This window comes from Cervus elaphus, chromosome 13, assembly GCF_910594005.1.
Source record: "Cervus elaphus chromosome 13, mCerEla1.1, whole genome shotgun sequence".
Classification (NCBI taxonomy): domain Eukaryota; kingdom Metazoa; phylum Chordata; class Mammalia; order Artiodactyla; family Cervidae; genus Cervus; species Cervus elaphus.
Window position 1 is genome coordinate 18,894,985 of NC_057827.1, and position 18,890 is coordinate 18,913,874.

At 44.6% G+C, this 18,890-nt stretch overlaps 1 protein-coding gene across 2 annotated transcripts in view; it reads right to left on the bottom strand.

Moving 5' to 3' along the window:
* The window catches only part of SLCO3A1 (solute carrier organic anion transporter family member 3A1), a 368,846-nt gene that overhangs the window by 261,844 nt on the left and 88,112 nt on the right, over positions 1-18,890 (bottom strand). The window lies entirely within an intron of this gene.

Sequence of the window (18,890 nt, forward strand, 5' to 3'; positions counted from 1 at the left end):
AATATTAAAAAAAAAAAAAGCATTGAGAGAAGCAGCCCTTGATGCTCTCTGAGCTCCCGCACAACTTCTGTGTGTGAGACGCAGGCAAGGCCATTGAATACCCTGCCATTTTCCAGCAAGCAATCTTGACAAAGGAGAGAACTGCCCCTTACGACAGAGAACAGGCTTGCTTACTGTCTGCTAGAAAAGCAGTGGATTCCTCAAATGCAGTGTTCCTCTCCTGGAACACAGCTCACCGCAGGAGCAGACATCTACCTATCCATCACGCCCTCCAAATCACCCCTGTGCTACTGACAAAAGGAACAGTGACGGCATGCAGATTGTTGTACCAGGAGTAATAAATATTTCTCTCTGACCCATGCAGCTCATGTCTTCTCAGCACCCATGGAGTAACAACAGGCCAAGTTTTAGCTTCTAACATTATAACATTTAGACATTAATAAAAGCCAATTCTAGACTCAACAAGGAGCTCAAGGCAAAGTAGTGACCATTTGAAAAAGAAAGAAATCTAGGGACAGGGCACATGGGCAGGCAGACTATTCATTGCCCAGGGGTTATAACTTCCTTACTCATAAAAACCACAAATCCAGGCTCTTGCAATTCTAAAGCAAAGTGTGGTATATGAGAGCACATATAAAATCCGTGCTCTGCATTCAAGCTGCCAGACGCCAGCTGTGAGACTTTGAGCAAGTCATCTAACGCACCTCCCCATGCCTCAGTTTCTTCATCTGTAGAATGGGGACAGCACCAGTGCATACTCCAGAGGATGATTATTATGAGAATTATTGAGTGAATTTGTGTTAAGCACTTAGAACAGGGCATAGCACAGAGTAAATGCCACAGGGGTATTTGCTGTTATTACCACCGGCTCTCAAAATTCAATGATTCTATGTCTCTATACAATGTTAATTATCCTAATTCTTCATCTAACACCATGTTCCTTTATTTACAGCCTATATTGTCAAGGAAAGTCAGGTGGAGGAAAATGTATATAATAGCTACCTTTTATTCAAGAAAAGGGAGATAATAATGTGTAAGTGCATTTGATAACATTTTTAATACAGAAAAATAAAAACTCAAAACAAACAAACAAATAGCTATTGTAAAGGTGAGGGAAGGTTTAGATAGCAGTGACTGGTTTAGAAGCTAGGCTTCTCAGACTATTCCTGTTTTGTAGATTTGTCTTTGAAACCATGTAGTTTACATAATTATAAAAACTTATGTGTTAAGAAGTAATCTATAAAAATCAAAAGCAACATGGGATAAGTTTAACTGCTCATTGAATTAGAGTCCTAACCACACAGAGAAAAGCCAATGTCAATGATTTTTAAACATAGTAATATAACTATATACCCCAACAGGACATGCTTTAAGGACAAAAAGAGCTAGACAAAAATCTGATTAGTGAAATTTTTATCATCATTGTAATACTATGATGTGTAAGAAGTAGTTATGCACGTGTGCTCATGTCTAACTCTTTGTGACCCCATGGACTGTAGCCTGCCAGGCTCCTCTGTCCATGGAATTTTCCAGGCAAGAACAATGGAATGGGTTGCCATTTCCTTCTCCAGGGGATCTTCCTGACCTAGGGATTGAACCAGTCTCCTGAGTCTCCTGTACTGGCAGGAGGATTCTTTAACAATGCACCACCTGGGAAGCTATAAGAAGTATGAGTGTGTGTCAGTGTGAGTGTGAGTGTGTTTGTGTATTCTTATATTGGGTTAACCAAAATTTTTGTTTGGGTTTCCTATCAGATGTTACAGAAAAACCCAAAGGAACTTACTTTTCGGCTAACCCCATATATAGGGCCACAAAGGTGATAATGGGTGTCTTGTTATTCATAAGGAGCCCTATTCCATCACAATGGGTTTATGTCAATGACTACTGATCCCACCAAAGGTGGGGCCAGAAGAAGGAACCCAGTGATGTGTGATCAGAAGGTTGAAACTTTCAATCCCAATTAGAAGGCTGAAACTTTCAATCCCACCCCCTGATTTCTGGGGCGAAGAGAGGGGCTTGAGGCTGAATCAGTGACACTGGCAAATGATTTAGTCAATTATGTCTATGTAATGAAGCCTCCATCAAAGCCCCACAGGACAGCACTTTGGTCCCTTGTTTCAGAGAGCGCCTGAGTCTGGGAACCGCAAGGCTCCCCTGTGCTGGGCCCCAAGCTCCTCTGTCAGACGTCGCCCTGGGCATGTCTTCACCTGGTTGCTGATGCATAGCCTTTAATGTCCTCGTATAAAACACCAGTAATCTAGTGAGTAAATGATTATTTCTGAGCTCTGTGAGCCACTCCAGCAAACAAATGGAACCTAACCATAGGGTCATAGGAACCTATGATTTACATGCTTCAGTTAGAAGCCCAGGTAATAATCTGGACTTACAAATGACATCTGAAATGGAAGGAGGTTTTGCAGCACTGAGCCCTTTACCTGGCAACCTCACTCTATCCCCAGACAGACAGGGTCAGGGGTGAGTTGATCTCGTGGACACCACAAAGCCTTGTGGGTGTGGGGAAGCCTCCACAGGAACACCTTAGAACTAGGTCCGAAAGATTCCTGCTGCTGCTGCTAAGTCGCTTCAGTCGTGTCCAACTCTGTGCGACCCCATAGACGGCAGCCCACCAGGCTCCTCTGTCCCTGGGATTCTCCAGGCAAGAATACTGGAGTGGGTTGCCATTTCCTTCTCCAATGCATGCATGCATGCTAAGTCACTTCAGTCATGTCTGACTTGTGCGACCCTATGGACAGCAGTCCACCAGGCTCCTCCATCCACTGGATTCTCTAGGCAAGAATACTGGAGTGGGTTGTCATTTCCCTCGCCATAAAGGTTCCTGCTTTTCTTATTGCAATACCATCTCAGGGCTTCCCTGGTGGGTCAGAAGGTAAAGAATCTGCCTAGAATGTGGGAGACCTGGGTTTGATCCCTAGGTCAGGAAGATCCCCTAGAGAAGGGAATAGCAACCCATTCCAGTATTTTTGTCTGGAGAATTCCATGGACAGAAAAGCCAGGAGGGCTACAGTCCAAGGGATCGCAAAGAGTCAGACAAGACTGAGCAACTAGCACTTTCACTTTCATCTCAGGATAATAAAATAGTTGAAATAAGGAACTTTCTTTTAATAGAAAATGAAGAAGGAATGCTAGAATTCGAATGTTACCACAATTAAGACCACGATCAACTACGGCTGTCAACACCATAGTGAGGACCAGACAGTATGTCTTATAAAGGAAGTACACATCAACACTGAGAAGTATTTTTGGCACCCAAAAAAATAATAATAATAACCTGAATCTGATCAGCCCTCTAGCTCTAACAATCAACTTACAAGAAATGCAAGTAGGAGATAGAAGAAGGTGTTAAAAAGAACCACCCAGACTGTACAAAACTGTAGGAGAAATGATACAGTTTCTTTATCTGGCAAGAGGAAAGAGAGAAAAACCTACAGACAAACAGATACTTAAGAGACAAGGCAACAAACTGCAAAGCACAGAGTTTGGAGGATCTGATTAAACACTTATCTGAGAGGAGTACAGAAATTTGAACACTGCGTAGTATCTATTGATAATAAGCAACTGTTATTAATTCCTAAGGCATGACAATGATGTTGTGATTAGGTTTTTAGAGAGTTCTCATCTTTGAGAAATACTAGTTACCCAAAAATGATGCACACATCTGAAAATTTATGAAACAATACACCTGAAATAATCAAGGAGAGAGGAGACTACGAGGCAACAGAGATGAAAGAAAGGTCACGTTTTTATAACGATCGGGCCATCGGCATGCAGGTTCATTCAACTATCCTTTCTCCTTTTGGGTATGTCTCAAATTTCCCATGATAATAAAAAGAAATTGGTTATTCTACAAAATCTCCATTCTGGGGCCAGACACACACAGTAGACATTATGTTCAAATCTTATCACTCACATATCAAAAGAGACGACTTTGGACAAGGTGCTTTATTCTGCGGAGCCTCAGTTTCCTATGCTGTAAAATGGTCATGAAAAGATAAAATGAGGAAACATAAGGGCAATGCTGAGCTCAAGGCCAGCACAGGGTCTGCATTCTCCCAGTGGAGCTGCCCACCCCCCACAGCTTTCTAAGGGCTCATCACCACCGCAGACAGCAAGCTGGGGAGCCTAATCTTCCATCATGACTTAAAATTAGAAAGTTTAATGCTAACAGATTATTTGCTTGATTATCTCCAACAGGAGTGAAATGATTTCTTAAAAGGACATGCCTGGGACTTCCCTGAAGGTCCAGTGATTAAGACTCCATGCTTCCAATGCAGGGTTGCAGGTTCGATCCCTGATTCGGGAACTAAGATCCCACATGCTGCTCAGGGCAGAAAAAAAAGAACATGTTTTGTCTTTGGTGTGACGAATAACAACAATCTCTGCTTTCTCCTTTCCCCTACATGAGCACAAAGTGAGGGGCTCCCTCTTGGGCTACGTCCATGATTCACAGGAAATCAACACCACCTCCTCAGCTGTAAACACTCCCAGGTTCTGAAACCGTTTCTCCCAGACATCCAGACTGCCAGCTCAGACATCTCTTTCCTTTCTGAGCCTGGGCAAGAGGCTCTGCCATGTTATTTTCTTGCCTGGATAGTGCATCACATCAGGGAACAGCATCTGACACGTCAGACGAGGAGTTTACACAAGTTCTTGCTTTAACAAGCTGAACACGGTTTCTTTTCTGTAACAGCAGCCATGGTTTGGCCTGTGTTTCTGCAAGGCACCACGTCACTACTTATGCTTGTAAAATATTCCTGAGCACATTTGGTCAACAGTTCACAACTCCACATAGACAAATGTGGTAGCAGGTTGCTATTAGCCTGGCATTTCATTCTGCCTTATCTTTTGAGCTCTAGCTTTGTGACAGTTGCTGATAGAGTTTGCTGGGAACACTTTCATTGGAGAAAGAACCGCTGGGCTCAAATCCCCACGCTGTCCCCTGTTGGACTGGTTATTCAACCTGTGTCGATTGCCTTCCATAAAATATAGACAATGAAATCTAACTCAAAAGACTGTTTTGGAAACCACACCAGATAATAAACTAAAGACATAGTATATAGTCTCTGGCACACGGAAAGTGCATATAAACATCCACCAATGTCTCCAATACTCCTACAGGCTGCTGGAGTAGTGGGTCTGATTCCTCCCGGGATCCCCTGTGCCCTGACTGACACATGGTAAGTTCTCCAGGGCTTCCCTGGTGTCTCAGACAATAAACAGCCTGCCTGCAATGCAGGAGACCCAGGTTCAGTCCTTGGGTTGGGAAGAGAGTTGGATTTAACCTGTCTCTACTTGTGAAAAAGGGTCAAATTATTTTTAGTATCTCAAAAATTACAGTACTATTATTTCAAACACCCACACTATATTAATACATACAAGCATATTATTATCCTTCACTGGGCATGTAAGAAACTTCAGATAAATTCCATGCAGATGCCCTGGAACTTCTGTAACAAAGGCTCCAGAAAATACTCTCCAGATTCCTAAGAATTCAGAATGTGCTTTGGAGCAGTAGCACCATGGAAAGAATTTGGAGACATATCAGATTGGGAGCAGCAAGACACATCGGGGGTAGACACAAGTGTCTGCTTGAGAGGGGCTGAGAACCTGGTCTGGAGCAGGGAATGCAGAGGGAACTGGGAGCCAGACACGAGGGATCTCCAGGAGTCGTGACCAGTAAGAGGTGAAAGTGAAAGTGTCAGTTGCTCTGTCATGGCTGACTCTTTGCAACCCCATGGACTGTAACCCGCCAGGCTCCTCTGTCATGGGATTCTCCAGGTAAGAATACTGGAGCGGGCTGCCATTCCCTCCCCCAGAAGATCTTCCCAACCCAGGGATCGAACCTGGGGCTCCCACATTGCAGGCAGATTCTTTACTGTGTGAGCCCCCAGGAAAGTCCCCAGTATGAGGTGAGTGAAAGTCACTCAATCGTGCCCAACTCTCTGCGATCCCATGGACTCAGCCTGCCAGGCTCCTCTCTGCGGAATTCTCCAGGCCAGAATGCTGGAGTGGGTAGCTATTCTCTTCTCCAGGAGTGAGAGGTGCTGGCTTTTAAATGTGTGTGTGTCGGGGAGGGGGTGCAGGGGAGAAGATGGTAGGTCAATGACAAAGCAAACTTGGGAGGAAATGAAGGAGTTGAATTCTGGACTTAAGCTGAGCTTGACACCCAAGTAAATGTCAGTTAACAAGCCAGAAATAGGTTGCACACAGATGTTCACAGCAGCATTATTCGCAGTAGCCAAGAAGTGGAAGCAGTCCAAACGTTCATCAGGGAATGAATGGCTAAACCAAATGTGGGAATATGCATACAAAGGGATATGATTCAGCTTTGAAAGAGGAAATTCTGACACCTGTTACAACATGGATGCACCTTGAGGACATAATACAAAGTGAACAGAGAGACAAATACCCTATGATTCCACGTACATGAGCTAACCAATAGTCAAACCCATAAAGACAGAAATAGTAGGGTGGCTGTCAGAGGCTGGGAGTTGTTTAGTGGATACCGGGTTTCGGTTTTTCAAGATCATGAAGTTTCGGAGCTCTGATGCTCAATAATGTGAGTATGCTTAACACTACTGAACGGCACATATGAAAATGGTTACCCTGTCAATTTTATGTCCTGACTTTTTTTAACCACAATTAAAACTTTTAATTAAAAAGAAAAAAGCTAGAAATATGGATCCAGAGTCATGAATGGGAAGAGTTCACTTGCCCAAATTTCCAACTCCATTCCTGATTGATTCGGAGGTTGAACACTTGGTCACTCACACCTGATTTCTGCCCCCTGAACCCTCTCTACTCCCCCATGCAGACCAGAAAAAAGGGGTCACTTGTCCACAGGCCACGAACAAGACCTTAGTAAAGTGTGGCTTGAAGACCTCACTTCATCGCACTTTGCAGATACTGGTTGCTGCATTTTAAAATATGTATTTATTTGGCCGTGCCGGGTCTTAGGTGCAGCACTCAGGACCTTTTTTTTTGCTGCGTCAGGCACGATCCTTCACTGTGACACACGGACTCTCGAGTTGTGGCTCTCAGGCTCAGTAGTTGCGGCATGTAAGCCTAGTCGCCCCTCAGCGTGTAGGATTTTAGTTCCCCAAACAGGGATTAAACCCATGTTCCCTGCACTGCAAGGCAGATTCTTAACCACTGGACCACCCGGGAAATTCCAATATTGCATTTTTCACAAATTCACGGCAGCAACCCTGCATCAGGCAAGCCTATCGGAACCATTTTTCCAACACCATTTGCTCACTTTGTGTCTCTGCTGTGTTTGGATAATTCCTGCAAAATTTCAAACCCTTCACCAGCAAAAAGATTACAACTCACTGCAGGCTCAAAGGATGGTTAGCATTTTTCAGCAATAAAATATTTTTTAATTAAGGTATACACATTGGTTTTTTAAGACATAATGCTACTGCAAACTTAATAATTGAGTACAATATAGTATAGTATAAACAGGAGGGCTTCCCAGGTGGCTCAGTTAAAGAATGCCGGAGATGTGGGTTTTGACCCCTGGGGTCAGGAAGTTATCCTGGAGAAGCAAATGGCAACACATTCCAGTATTCTTGCCTGAAAAATGCCATGGACAGAGGAGCCTGGTGGTCTACAGGCCACAGCATTGCAAAGAGTCAGACGTGACTGAGCAACTGGTCATGCACACATGCACAGGATAGTATAAACATAACTTTTTGTGTGTTGGGAAACCAATAAATTCTTGTAGCTCACTTTATCGCGCTATTTGCCTTATTGCAGTGGCCTGCAACAGAACTTGCGATCTCTTCATGGTCTGCCTGTACATGGGAGAGTGTTCAGCTACTTGGACATCAGGTCCCCCAGGTTGACTAAAGGAGGGCTCTGTCACCATCTGATCCATCCTGTAACTACCTTATCCTGCTAACACAGTTCATTGCCATAAATATTCTACGCTTGAAGTTCTTCCAAACCCCACAGGGCTGAACAACAGTGGAGGCCGATTATTTCCCCAGGAAGAAAGACCCTTGGGAACTGACCGTCTTTTAACCTGTTGATGTCTACCTGTTTTCTTTCTCCCATGTTCATCTCTGGTCCACAAAGTCTTTCTCATCCTACCTTCTCATCAGTTTTGTCTCAGTTACTGTCTAGTAGGTTCTAAAATCACTCCCCAACCTACACAGAAAAGCAAGGCAGTGGAGCCAAGCCTGGGAGTGAAAACAAGTCAAGTCCAAGTTGCATAACAGGGGTGAACGTTCACCAATTAAACGCTGCTGGGTCTCCAATGTAAACAAAACCGTCTGGGGCGGGTGCTTCCCTCACTCTGCTACAGGGAGATTGTGAAAACAAGTCACGTGGGGTTTCTGGTGGGAAGAAAGCTTTATCTGATGAGAGTTTAAAAAATTCCCATGGGGAAAACCAGGGCCTGAGCGGTCTGTACCCATGAGACCTCTCCTGGCCCGGAAATTCATCACCATTTCATACTTTACTGCTAAAACAACCCACAACTTTAGGTATTTAGTATAGCAAAAAAAAAAAAAGAGAGAGAGAGAGAAAGAAAACATTAGGTAGTTAAGCCATTTTTAGCAGCATAGCAGACTTGGGGTTCTATTTACGCTGGTGGCATATCACACTGTCTATGGACAGGGAAGGGGAGCCTATGGTGGGAAAGATACCAGGTAATGGAGTTGTTTAGTTGCTAAATCATGTCTGACTCTTTGCAGCCTCGTGGACTGTAGCCTGCCAGCCTCCTCTGGGACTTGCCAGCCAAGCGTACTGGAGTGAGTTTCCACTTCCTTCTCCAGGGCAATCTTCCCAACCCAGGGATAGAACCTGCATCTCCTGCGTTGGCAGGTGAGTTCTTCAGCACTGTGCCCCCGGGCCTTGCCACCTGCACGCCCCAGGACAAGTCGCTCAGCCTCCCTCAGCCTCAGATTCCCCGTCGGTACACGGAGAATAACAATCCTGGGGAGCAAGGGGGACCACGTGCAGAGCTCCCGTCGGACGTACAGCATGGAGGCCACAGTGAGAGCGAGTGTCCTGCGTGTCGCTGCGGCCATTACTCAAACCCATGGGTGCTTAACACACTTGTCTAAACAAACTGACAGCTGCTAAGTGTTCTTGGTGACAACAAGGGATCCTAAAATTAAACACTTGCTCATGGCCAGCAACAAGGCCAGTATTAGAAAAAGTAAGACAAAAGCACCAGTGTGGGAGACGTTTTGTCCTTTACACAGCTTGATGGCTTTTGAATCTTGTCTTTAGTCCCAGAATCACAAAGCATTAATGCTTAACTTAAACCAATACAGTTGGTCTGGCTGGATCAAGACAAGATTTTTTCCCCTGTGATACAAAATGTACAGACTGAGGCCAGGGCAGGGGAAACGATCTAGATCTAAGAATAAACAGCACTGGGTTTCGAAAGGTTCCCAGTGTCCATACACAATTTTAGAATCTATTAGATCCTTGCTGTGTTAATGAGGTCTCTTGCTGGGAATCCAAATTCCCTTTGTAAACTCCATTAACAACCCACGAGGCAGGTGGGCAGCTGTGAATGTGCTTATGGTAATAATGCCTTGCCCAGGAAGGGAAGCAGTGGGAAATCACATCCATTTGCATCACATGCCTAGAACCTTGGACAGAAAGGGGGAAAAGCATGTTTCCTTGGAGAGAGATTAGGATGAACTCAACTCCAAGCCCCCCTGCACCTCTCATACTTGAAATAAGAGGCAATGGTAATTGGTAAAGATGGTAAGGTTTCTCAAATGCAGCAACTATCCTAAAAACTTTGGGATAAAATATTACCCACAAAAAGTCTGCCAAGTTTATTTATGTCCTCAGATGATTTTTTTTTTAATTGAAGTGTAGTTGATTCACAATATGTTAGTTTCAAATGCATAGCAGTGATTCAGTTATACATATATGTGTATTTTTTCCAGATTTTTCCCCCTTAAAGGTTATTATAACATATTGGTATAGTTCCCTGTGCTATACAGTAGGTCCTTGTTGGTTACCTACTTTATATATAGTAAGTGTATCTATGTTCACTGAGCTTCTCCAATGCACAGTGGTAAAGAATCAGATGAGGGTTCGATCACTGGGTCAGGAAGATCCCCTGGAATAGGAAATGGCAACTTCCTCCAGTATCACTGCTGGGAAAATCCCATGGACAGAGAAGCCTGGCAGGCTATAGTCCATGGGGTTGCAAAGTCAGACACTGCTGAGCACAAGCAGAAGGATATATTCGTTACAACCTAATTGATCTCTCCTCTCCCTTTTTCTCTTTGATAACTGTAAGCCTGTTTTCTATGTCTGCTTTGTAAATAAGTTCATTTGCATCTTTTTAATTTGGAGAGGGGGATTCAGCATTCTCAGATGAGTTTTTGGAGACCCCTCACAACTTTTTGCCTATTTGTTTTCCTTTTAATTGCCCCAAAAGAATTTCCTTAGTAAGAACACATGGAAAGTTTTGACTTTGAGAGTTCAGATTCCATTAATGATCCAAGTGCATTTTTAAAATGTTTTTGCTTTTAGAGCAAGAAAGGAAAAGTTTTGATTTTTCCTATCTGTGCATCAAACTGGCACAGAAAATTTGCTGAATATTATCCAAAACACCCAGGGTTAGGCTGAAAGAAGGGATGGAAAATTTCAGCCTCCAAACAATTTATTTTTGGGGGGTTGGAGGGGAAGGAACAGGAGGATGAGGGCTGAGAGGGTGTCTCCAGTACCACTGAGAACACATTCTGACTTTTCACCCACAGTTGCCTAAGTGATGCTCCAAATGCTTCCTGTTTTAAGTACAGTGTCTCCCCAGGGAACAGAGCAAGTTGAGGGCTGAGCAGTGATCAACATTCCAGTCCCCAAATGCCATCCGTCACCCCACACAACCTATCACCTCCACTATCTTGGTTTATCTCATCCCCAGTCTCCGGTCATCAGGGTCTGCTCAACATAAGGACTTTCAGGGGTTTTAACCTTTCTGGGGTCAAAAACCTCTTAGAGAATCCACTGACAGGTTCCATGCCAAGAGTGTGTACATGTATCTCCAAACCACCTTCAAAGGTTGTGGACAACTCCCCCTAAAGCACATCCAACAACCTTTAGCTTCAAATAGCCCAGCTAGGCAGCACTCAATTTCTCTTGACATTCTCCAGGCAAATTCACCAAGCGCAATTCTCAAGACTCCATGTAAGTTTCTATCAGTGTCCAAAACAGATAATCACAAAGGACCTGCTATACAGCACAAGGAACTCTGCTCAATACTCTGTAATACCCTACAGGAGAAGAGCATTTGAAAAGAGAATAGATACATGTAAACGTGCAACTGAATCAATCTGCTCTGCACCTGAAACTAACACATTAGTTTTGGTTTTTACTGGGGTATAGTTGGTTTACAGCGCTGTTAGGTTCTGCTGTACAATGAAGTGAATCGGCTATATGTACACATACATTCCTTCCCTCTTGGACTTTCCTCCCACCCCCTTCTATCCCTCGAGGTCTCCACAGAGCACCGAGCTGAGCTCCCTATAACACAACACGGTTAATCAACTATATTCCAATATAGAATAAAAATTTTTTTAATTAAAAAGCAATTAAAAGTTCTGAGTGTCCTTGAGCCACCAAATGCTTTAGAATCTTCAGATTTTATCTGCCACGTGGGAAAAACCAAGCATGTGCCTACACACACACACACACACACACATATACAGCTTGGCAAAAATAAATGGCAAAGCTGAACTGGGACTGGAACATATTCATTTAGTTTATTCATTCCTGACACTATGAAGTCATTAGAGGAAGTAAGGGTAGCTTTGGCGAGCACAGCCGTGCGAAGCAGCCAGGGTTGGTTATGTTTTTTCCACCCAATAAATAGCACCGCTGAATAAGTTTCACGGGCTCAACACTCTCCTGCCCACATAAGCAATTTGCTATTAAATACTTATTGTTCCTGCACAAAGCCTACCACCAGGTTATTTTTAAATACTTTTACTTGTTTTTTTTTTTTCTTTTTTTTCAGGGGAGGGGGAGTGGGTAGGGAGAAAGTGGAAGGGGCATACTTGTGGCCTCAGGGTCCCTATCCTGCATCTTATCTTAAATGTCTATGAAATAAAGAAAAGGAGAACCAAACCAGAACCTTCAACCTAATCCTCTGATTGGATGTACAGGGTCATGCATTCATTAGTTCTTTAGAGTAAGAACACTATGAACAGCCAGTGTTTTGATCAGCAGACAGCTGTCTTACATGAGGACTGAAACACCCAACCCTGTGGGAAGGAGCTTAGTCAGACCTCAAAAGGACATCGATCCAGCCCAACTCTGACCTCACGTGACCAGCATTTAAGCTGCATTAGGCAGGATCCTCTGGAGGAAGAGATGGCAGCCCACTCCAGAGTTCTTGCCTGGAGAATCCCATGGACAGAGGAGCCTGGCGGGCTACAGTCCACGGGGTCGCAGAGAGTCTGAAACAGCTGAAGTGACTTGGCACGGGCAGGATCCTGGGGCTTCCCCGGTGGCTCAGCAGTAAAGACCCTGTCTGCAGTGCAGGAGACCCGGGTTCAGTCCCTGGGTCGGGAAGAGCCCCTGGAGGAGGGCACAGCAACCCACTCCTGTATTCTTGCCTGGAAAATCCCATGGACAGAGAGGCCTGGCTGGCTGCAGTCCACAGGGTCGCAGAGAGTTGGACATGACTGAAGTGACTAACAGGCAGCTTAGGCGGGATCCTCGTCCACAGCATTTGGCTGCAAATGCTGGAAGGGATCATTTATGTGTTCAAGGGATTCTAAGGAGAATGCCAGTTGGAATTCAAGCTTCAGGCATGGCAGGGTCCAGGGAGCCCATGTGCCCTCTCTCATTCCTGATGGGCTACTTTCCTTTGAGATCAAGTTCATCACATGTGAAAATAAAGATGGACATTGGAATCTGTGGGTGTACAGAGGTATTACAGCTTTCAGTCCTGGAAGAGAAAGTGAGAAATCTCTATCCTCCACCCAGCCCTCCAGTTCCTTTTTCAAACCTCATGGTGGACTCTGGTTGTCTCACTCCTGTGGCCAATCATTGCAAACCAGAGTCTTTCTCTGTGTCATGTCTGGCCATGCCTGGACCATCTCTGCTCATCTCTGGCAGTCCATAAGAACCACCTGGGGTGGGGAGATCCAGTTTCCCAATGAAAACAATGAGTTTCTAGACATACCAAAACAAACATCCAGAACACAGACTCTTCTGTGAAGCATTTTCACACCGAAGAATTCTCTAGCAAAGAAGAACTCACATCCCACTGAAGAGGAAGGTCATTAACCTATAATCCCAAATCTAACAACAGCAAGCCATAACCCTCTACAGAAACCAAACCCTTCATGGCTCTCGTAGAAAGCTTTCTGTAGGTAAAAGGAAAAAAGGAAGTCAAGCCAAGACTATTCTAAGAAAGGGGAAGTAAAAGGTCAGAACTAAACTAAAGAAAAGAAGATGCATGTTATTCAGGAAAATACAACACCTCCAAAGCGTTCATTGAAGCATAATGCCTGTGTTACAGTCAAGAAGAGAAATAGTAGAAAGGGGTCTTCTGTCCCCCCAAGCACAGTAAGAGGCTGGTGGCAAAGAAGTAACAAACGGGAGACTCTGAGGGGCTACGGAAGGAAAATTCCCTTGTGTGCCTCTGCACCGTCCCCAGGAATCTTCTCGAGGTCAGCCTGGGCCCTCTCTGTCTTCCTATCAGACACTCTTCGCTGTGTTCCCAAACCCCTGAGCATGGGACTTCCCTGGAGGTCCAGGGGTTAACACTCCAAGCTTCCGCTGTAACACTCTGAACTTCCACGGATTCAATCCCTTGTCGGGGAACTGAGATCCAGCTTGCTGCATGGCATGGCCAAATAAAAAAAAAAAGAAATTAATTAAAAAAAAATAATAAAATCGCTGAGCAAAGATGCTTTCACACACAGAATCAACATCCAGAAGCCCCAACCAGCCCCATATATGATTGGTTTCCCAATGCGCCCCTCAGGGAACCTTCGAGAGGATTCTTCTTCCTCTACCTACAGTCCTCCCCAGGTGGCGCTACTGGTAAAGAACCTGCCTGCCAATGCAGGAGACATGAGAGACGCGGGTTCAATTCCTGGGTTGGGAAGATCCCCTGGAGGAGGGCATGGCAAGCCCCTCCAGAATTCTTGCCTGGGAAATTCCATGGACAGAAGAGCCTGGCGGGCCACAGTCTGGGAGGGGGTCACAAGAAGTCGGATATGAGTGATCACACACACGTGCATGCAGCAGATATGGGAGAGGTTCTCAAGACAAGGGCACCAACACTCACTGGGGCCCAAAGTCTGTTTTCGTGACACCTTATGCCTCCTCACTTATCTTCTGGAAAAAGCCACAGTAAGGCCAAACAGCTGGTTTCCAGCCCCCGGTGAATCTATCTGAACCAACCTGAGCTTCAGCAAATGTGGATGAGGCTACAGTCACAGAGGTATCCATCACCTAAATGTCTACCCAACTCATTCCAGATTTTCTAGCAGTCATCTAAAATAATGTTGACTGTTAATGAGACACAAAAAAGTTTTTCACTGGCAGAAAGTAAGCTTACTTACAGTATGGTCTTAATGCAGTAAAAAAAAAAAAAAAATGGCTGAGGACTTCCCTGGTGGATCAGTGGCTAAGACCTTCCAGGAGGGGAGGTGAATTCAATCACTGGTCAGGGAACTGGATCCCACATGCCTCAACTAAGACCTGGCATAGCCAAATAAATAAATATTAGAAGAAGAAAAATGACTGGAAGAAAATATATCTGAACGTTGACAATTTTCTATAGGTATCTGCTTAAAAATTATTTATGTTTTCTTATTCTATTTTGTTTTCCCCAATTTTACTAAGACAAGGAAATATTCTTCTAAAACTGAACAAATATTAAGAAGCAAATTAAGAAGCAATGTGCTGGAACCCAGAAAGCCATCAATATATCACATTAGGGCAATGGCCATACTCTGGGGTGCCTCTGACTTAATACAAACCAGATCGCCCACTGCTTGGGGCAGCTGTAGCACTTTCTGTATTTTGAGATGAGCCACAGGAAGGGGTCTGCAGGCAAATAAGAGCCCTGTTGATTTAATTCAGGATGGAGGAGGTTGCTCATCTAAGATCTACTAGATGGATAATATCTGGACTGAAAATCAAGATCCAATCACTCTTATCAAAGACCTACCCTTGTATTTAAATAAGTCAATTGCTTTTTCTTGCCTCCTGTTTCTACACCTGGAAATGGAGACTATACAACCACAAAGATGAAGGCGGCGGTGGTTACTGACCCCCAACACAGCATGATACCTAATATCCAAGCAAAGTCTCGCTTGGTAGATTCCAAGCTCATTTTATTGATAAGGAAACAGGCTGAGGTTAACTGAAAATGTGTCCAAAATCCTGGTGGGCAGGTCTGTGGAGGAGCCAGGATTTGAACCTCAAGACCATCAGAACCCAAACTCAGAGTCTTGCCCAAGGACACCCAGGCAGGGAGCACGGCAGTGATCCCATGAACCCTAGGGCATGAATTATGAGCAGCTGAGAATGAATGAGAAACCTCCCCCAGCCCGGGCAATATGGAAGTGCCAGATAAGAGCCACACACACGCCTCCTAGCAAGTTGCTAAAACAAACTAAAAATGGCACGTGACCGGTCACTGGGGAGAAGAAATGAATGGAACCCAGCCAAAACAAACTGACTGGTGTACAGTGTCATTTATTTGTAAAAAAAGAAATTAACCAGGGGAACTTCAGTATCAGTGAAGCTGCAAGAATATAACGAGCTGTGCTTGCTCCCACAAGGGATGGCTTTTTAATTATTTTTTCAGATGAACTGCAATCACAGTGTATTTGATCCATTCCCGACCCACACTCTTTGGAGAGTTAACACACATTTTACCCAATGTCAAGTTAAAATAAAAACTCATCAGAGGCGATATAACTCTGGACTCCCAGGGCTCGGAAGAGAAATTTAGTTCTCTTTGGTTGCTGCCTGATATTAGTGACCTTTGTGCTAAACAAACACTTGGCAGATGAAATCTGAGAATAATTCTCTTTGCATCATTAGCTGGAACGTGGAGGGCTCCAGCCGGTTTCAACAGAAGTGGTAAACAAAGAAAATGTGACCCATTTGTGTCTAATAGATGTGCCTCCCAACTGGAGGAACCGCTCCGTGTATTCTGGTACCCTGCAAGGATCCCATTCTTGGGAACAAACAAGCCCTTCACAAAGAATCCATCTCCTCCAGTCAATTCCCACTCTACTTACAGCCTTCTCTCTCTCTCTCTGCATCTTCCCATGTATGTTTGTGTGTCAAACATTCACACGACTCAGAACGATCTGGTTTCATCTTAATTCCATTCTGCAATTTTTCCTTTTAGTAAAATTATTTATGCATTTATTTTTGGCTGCACTGGGTCTTCATTCCTCTGAGCAGGCTTTCTCTAGTTGTGGTGAGCAGGGGCTACTCTGTGCATGGGCTTCTCATTGCAGTAGCTTCTCTTGTGGTGGAGCATGGGCTCTAGGCATGCACGCTTCCATATCTGCAGCACTCGGATGGGCTCAGTAATTACGGCTCTCAGGCTTAGTTGCTCTGAGGCATGTGGGATCTTCCCAAACCAGGGATCAAACCCTTGTGCCCTGCATTGGCAGGTGGATTCTTATCTGCTGGACCACCAGGGGAGTCCCCATTCTGCATTTTTAAAACAACATCATCCACATGTAATAAAATCACACAGAACTATACACAGACACACATAGAAACACACAAATCATTGTACATAATACTGAAAATCTGAATAAACCCCATGGATTATACTCATGTTCACACTCCCGTTTTGATACTATACTACAGTGATGCGAGATGTTATCATGGGGAGAAACTGGATGGGTGTACAGAGAACTTCCATGCATTTTGCAACAACTTGTGATTCTATAAATGTTGCAAAATAAAAAGTAAAAAAAAAAAAACACCTACATTCTCAAATAACTCCTTGATTACTGGGAACCAAACAATCATGACAATGAAGTTCTTTATAGAAAAGTTAGGACAAAAGGGGCAGGGGTCTTGTTTGGTTCTAGTCCCCTTGGTACCTGTTATGAGTTGAATCATGTTACCCCACCAATTCATATGTTGAAGCCTTAACCCCCAGTTACTCAGCATGTGACTCATTTGGAAATAGGGCCTTAAAGAGGGAGCTGAGGTTACAGGAGATCATATGGGTGAACCCTATTTCAATCTGACTGGTGATCTTGTAAGGGGAGGAAATTAGGACACACACACAGAGATACTAGATATGGAGCACATGGGAGGAAGACCATGTGAAGACACGGGAGGAGAAGCTGCCATCTGCAAGCCAAGGGAAGTGGCCTCCGAGGGAGCCGGCGCTGACACCATGGTCTTGGACTTTCAGCCTCCGTAACTGTGAGAAAATAAATCTTCCACTGCTTACGCCAGGGGTCCCCAACCTCCAGGATCTAATGCCTGATGATCTGAGGTAGAACTAATGCAATCATAATATTTCTATTATAATTATTTCTATTTCTTATTTCTCATTATATTTATATTACTTAACTTCCTTATATATTTGTATTTATTATCATTATATCTATATATCATTCTATCCTAAAGGAAATCAGTCCTGAATATTCATTGGAAGGACTAAAACTGAAGCTCCAATACTTTGGCCACCTGATGCAAAGAACTGACTCATTTGAAAAGACCCTGATGCTGGGAAAGACTGAAGGCAGGAGGTGAAGAGGGCAACAGAGGATGAGATGGTTGGATGGCATCACTGACTCAATGGACATGAGTTTGAGTAAGCTCCGGGAGTTGGGGATGGACAGGGAGGCCTGGTGTGCTGCAGTCCATGGGGTCACAAAGAGTCAGACATGACTGAGCGACTGAACTGAACTGAATATTCTATTAACATTTCTATTATTAAAGCACACAATAAATGTAAGGCACTTGAATCATCTTGAAACCACCCTCCCCCAACTGGGTTGGCAGAAAAATTGTCTTCCACAAAACCGCTCCCTGGTGCTAAAAAAAGGTTGGGGACCACTGGTTGAAGCCACTCAGTCTGTGGTGTTACATTACACAGCCCTAGCAAAGCAATACAGCACCCAAAGCCTGCGTGCCCCATTCACCTGGTCCTGCCCCCAAGTAACAAGCCCTGCAGCCTTGGCATCATCCCTCATAAAGAGGGAAACAGCAGCCGAATGTAGCAGGAAACCAAATCAAGTAAGGAACAGAGGTCCCAGTACAGAGGAGCCACGTTTTAGGTGCCTTTCCCTGCCCATGCAAGGCTGGTGCTTGGCCAGCTGCGGGGTGACCAAACATGGAAAAGGGATCGCCACTTCCCAAGGTGGACCCAAAGGGCAGACCAGAGCTAGCGCGTGGAACGCTGTAAGGAGACAGATTTCCAATTCGACATAAGGGCAATTTCCCAACGGTGATTGTGGTTCCGATAGAATGAACAGCCAAGTGAGAGTAAGTTGTCCACAGTTCTGGAGAGAGGTGAGGGGAACATGGAATCCTCCAGCTCTGATCTGCACCCATCAACACTCAAACCACCATGAAACAGGGCACAAATCCTTCCAGACCCCAGACGTGCCCTGTTAGCCAGGACTCCCTTCTCTCTCCTCCTCCAAGTCTCTATTCTGCTTTCACACCCATTCCCCATTCCAATTGCATCTCTGCCCTTGGATTTGAGACACCCAGCTCTCTTCCCACCTTCCTGGCACCTCTGATTCTTCCCTAAGACAGGCTTCAGGCTGTCTTGAGGAATGCCCTCACATGCTCCCAACCCCCTGGAGCATCCCCCAGCCCTCTGTCCCCTGACCCACCCCCCTCAGCCCTGTCCCAGATGTACCAAAACAAACGCCACTCTC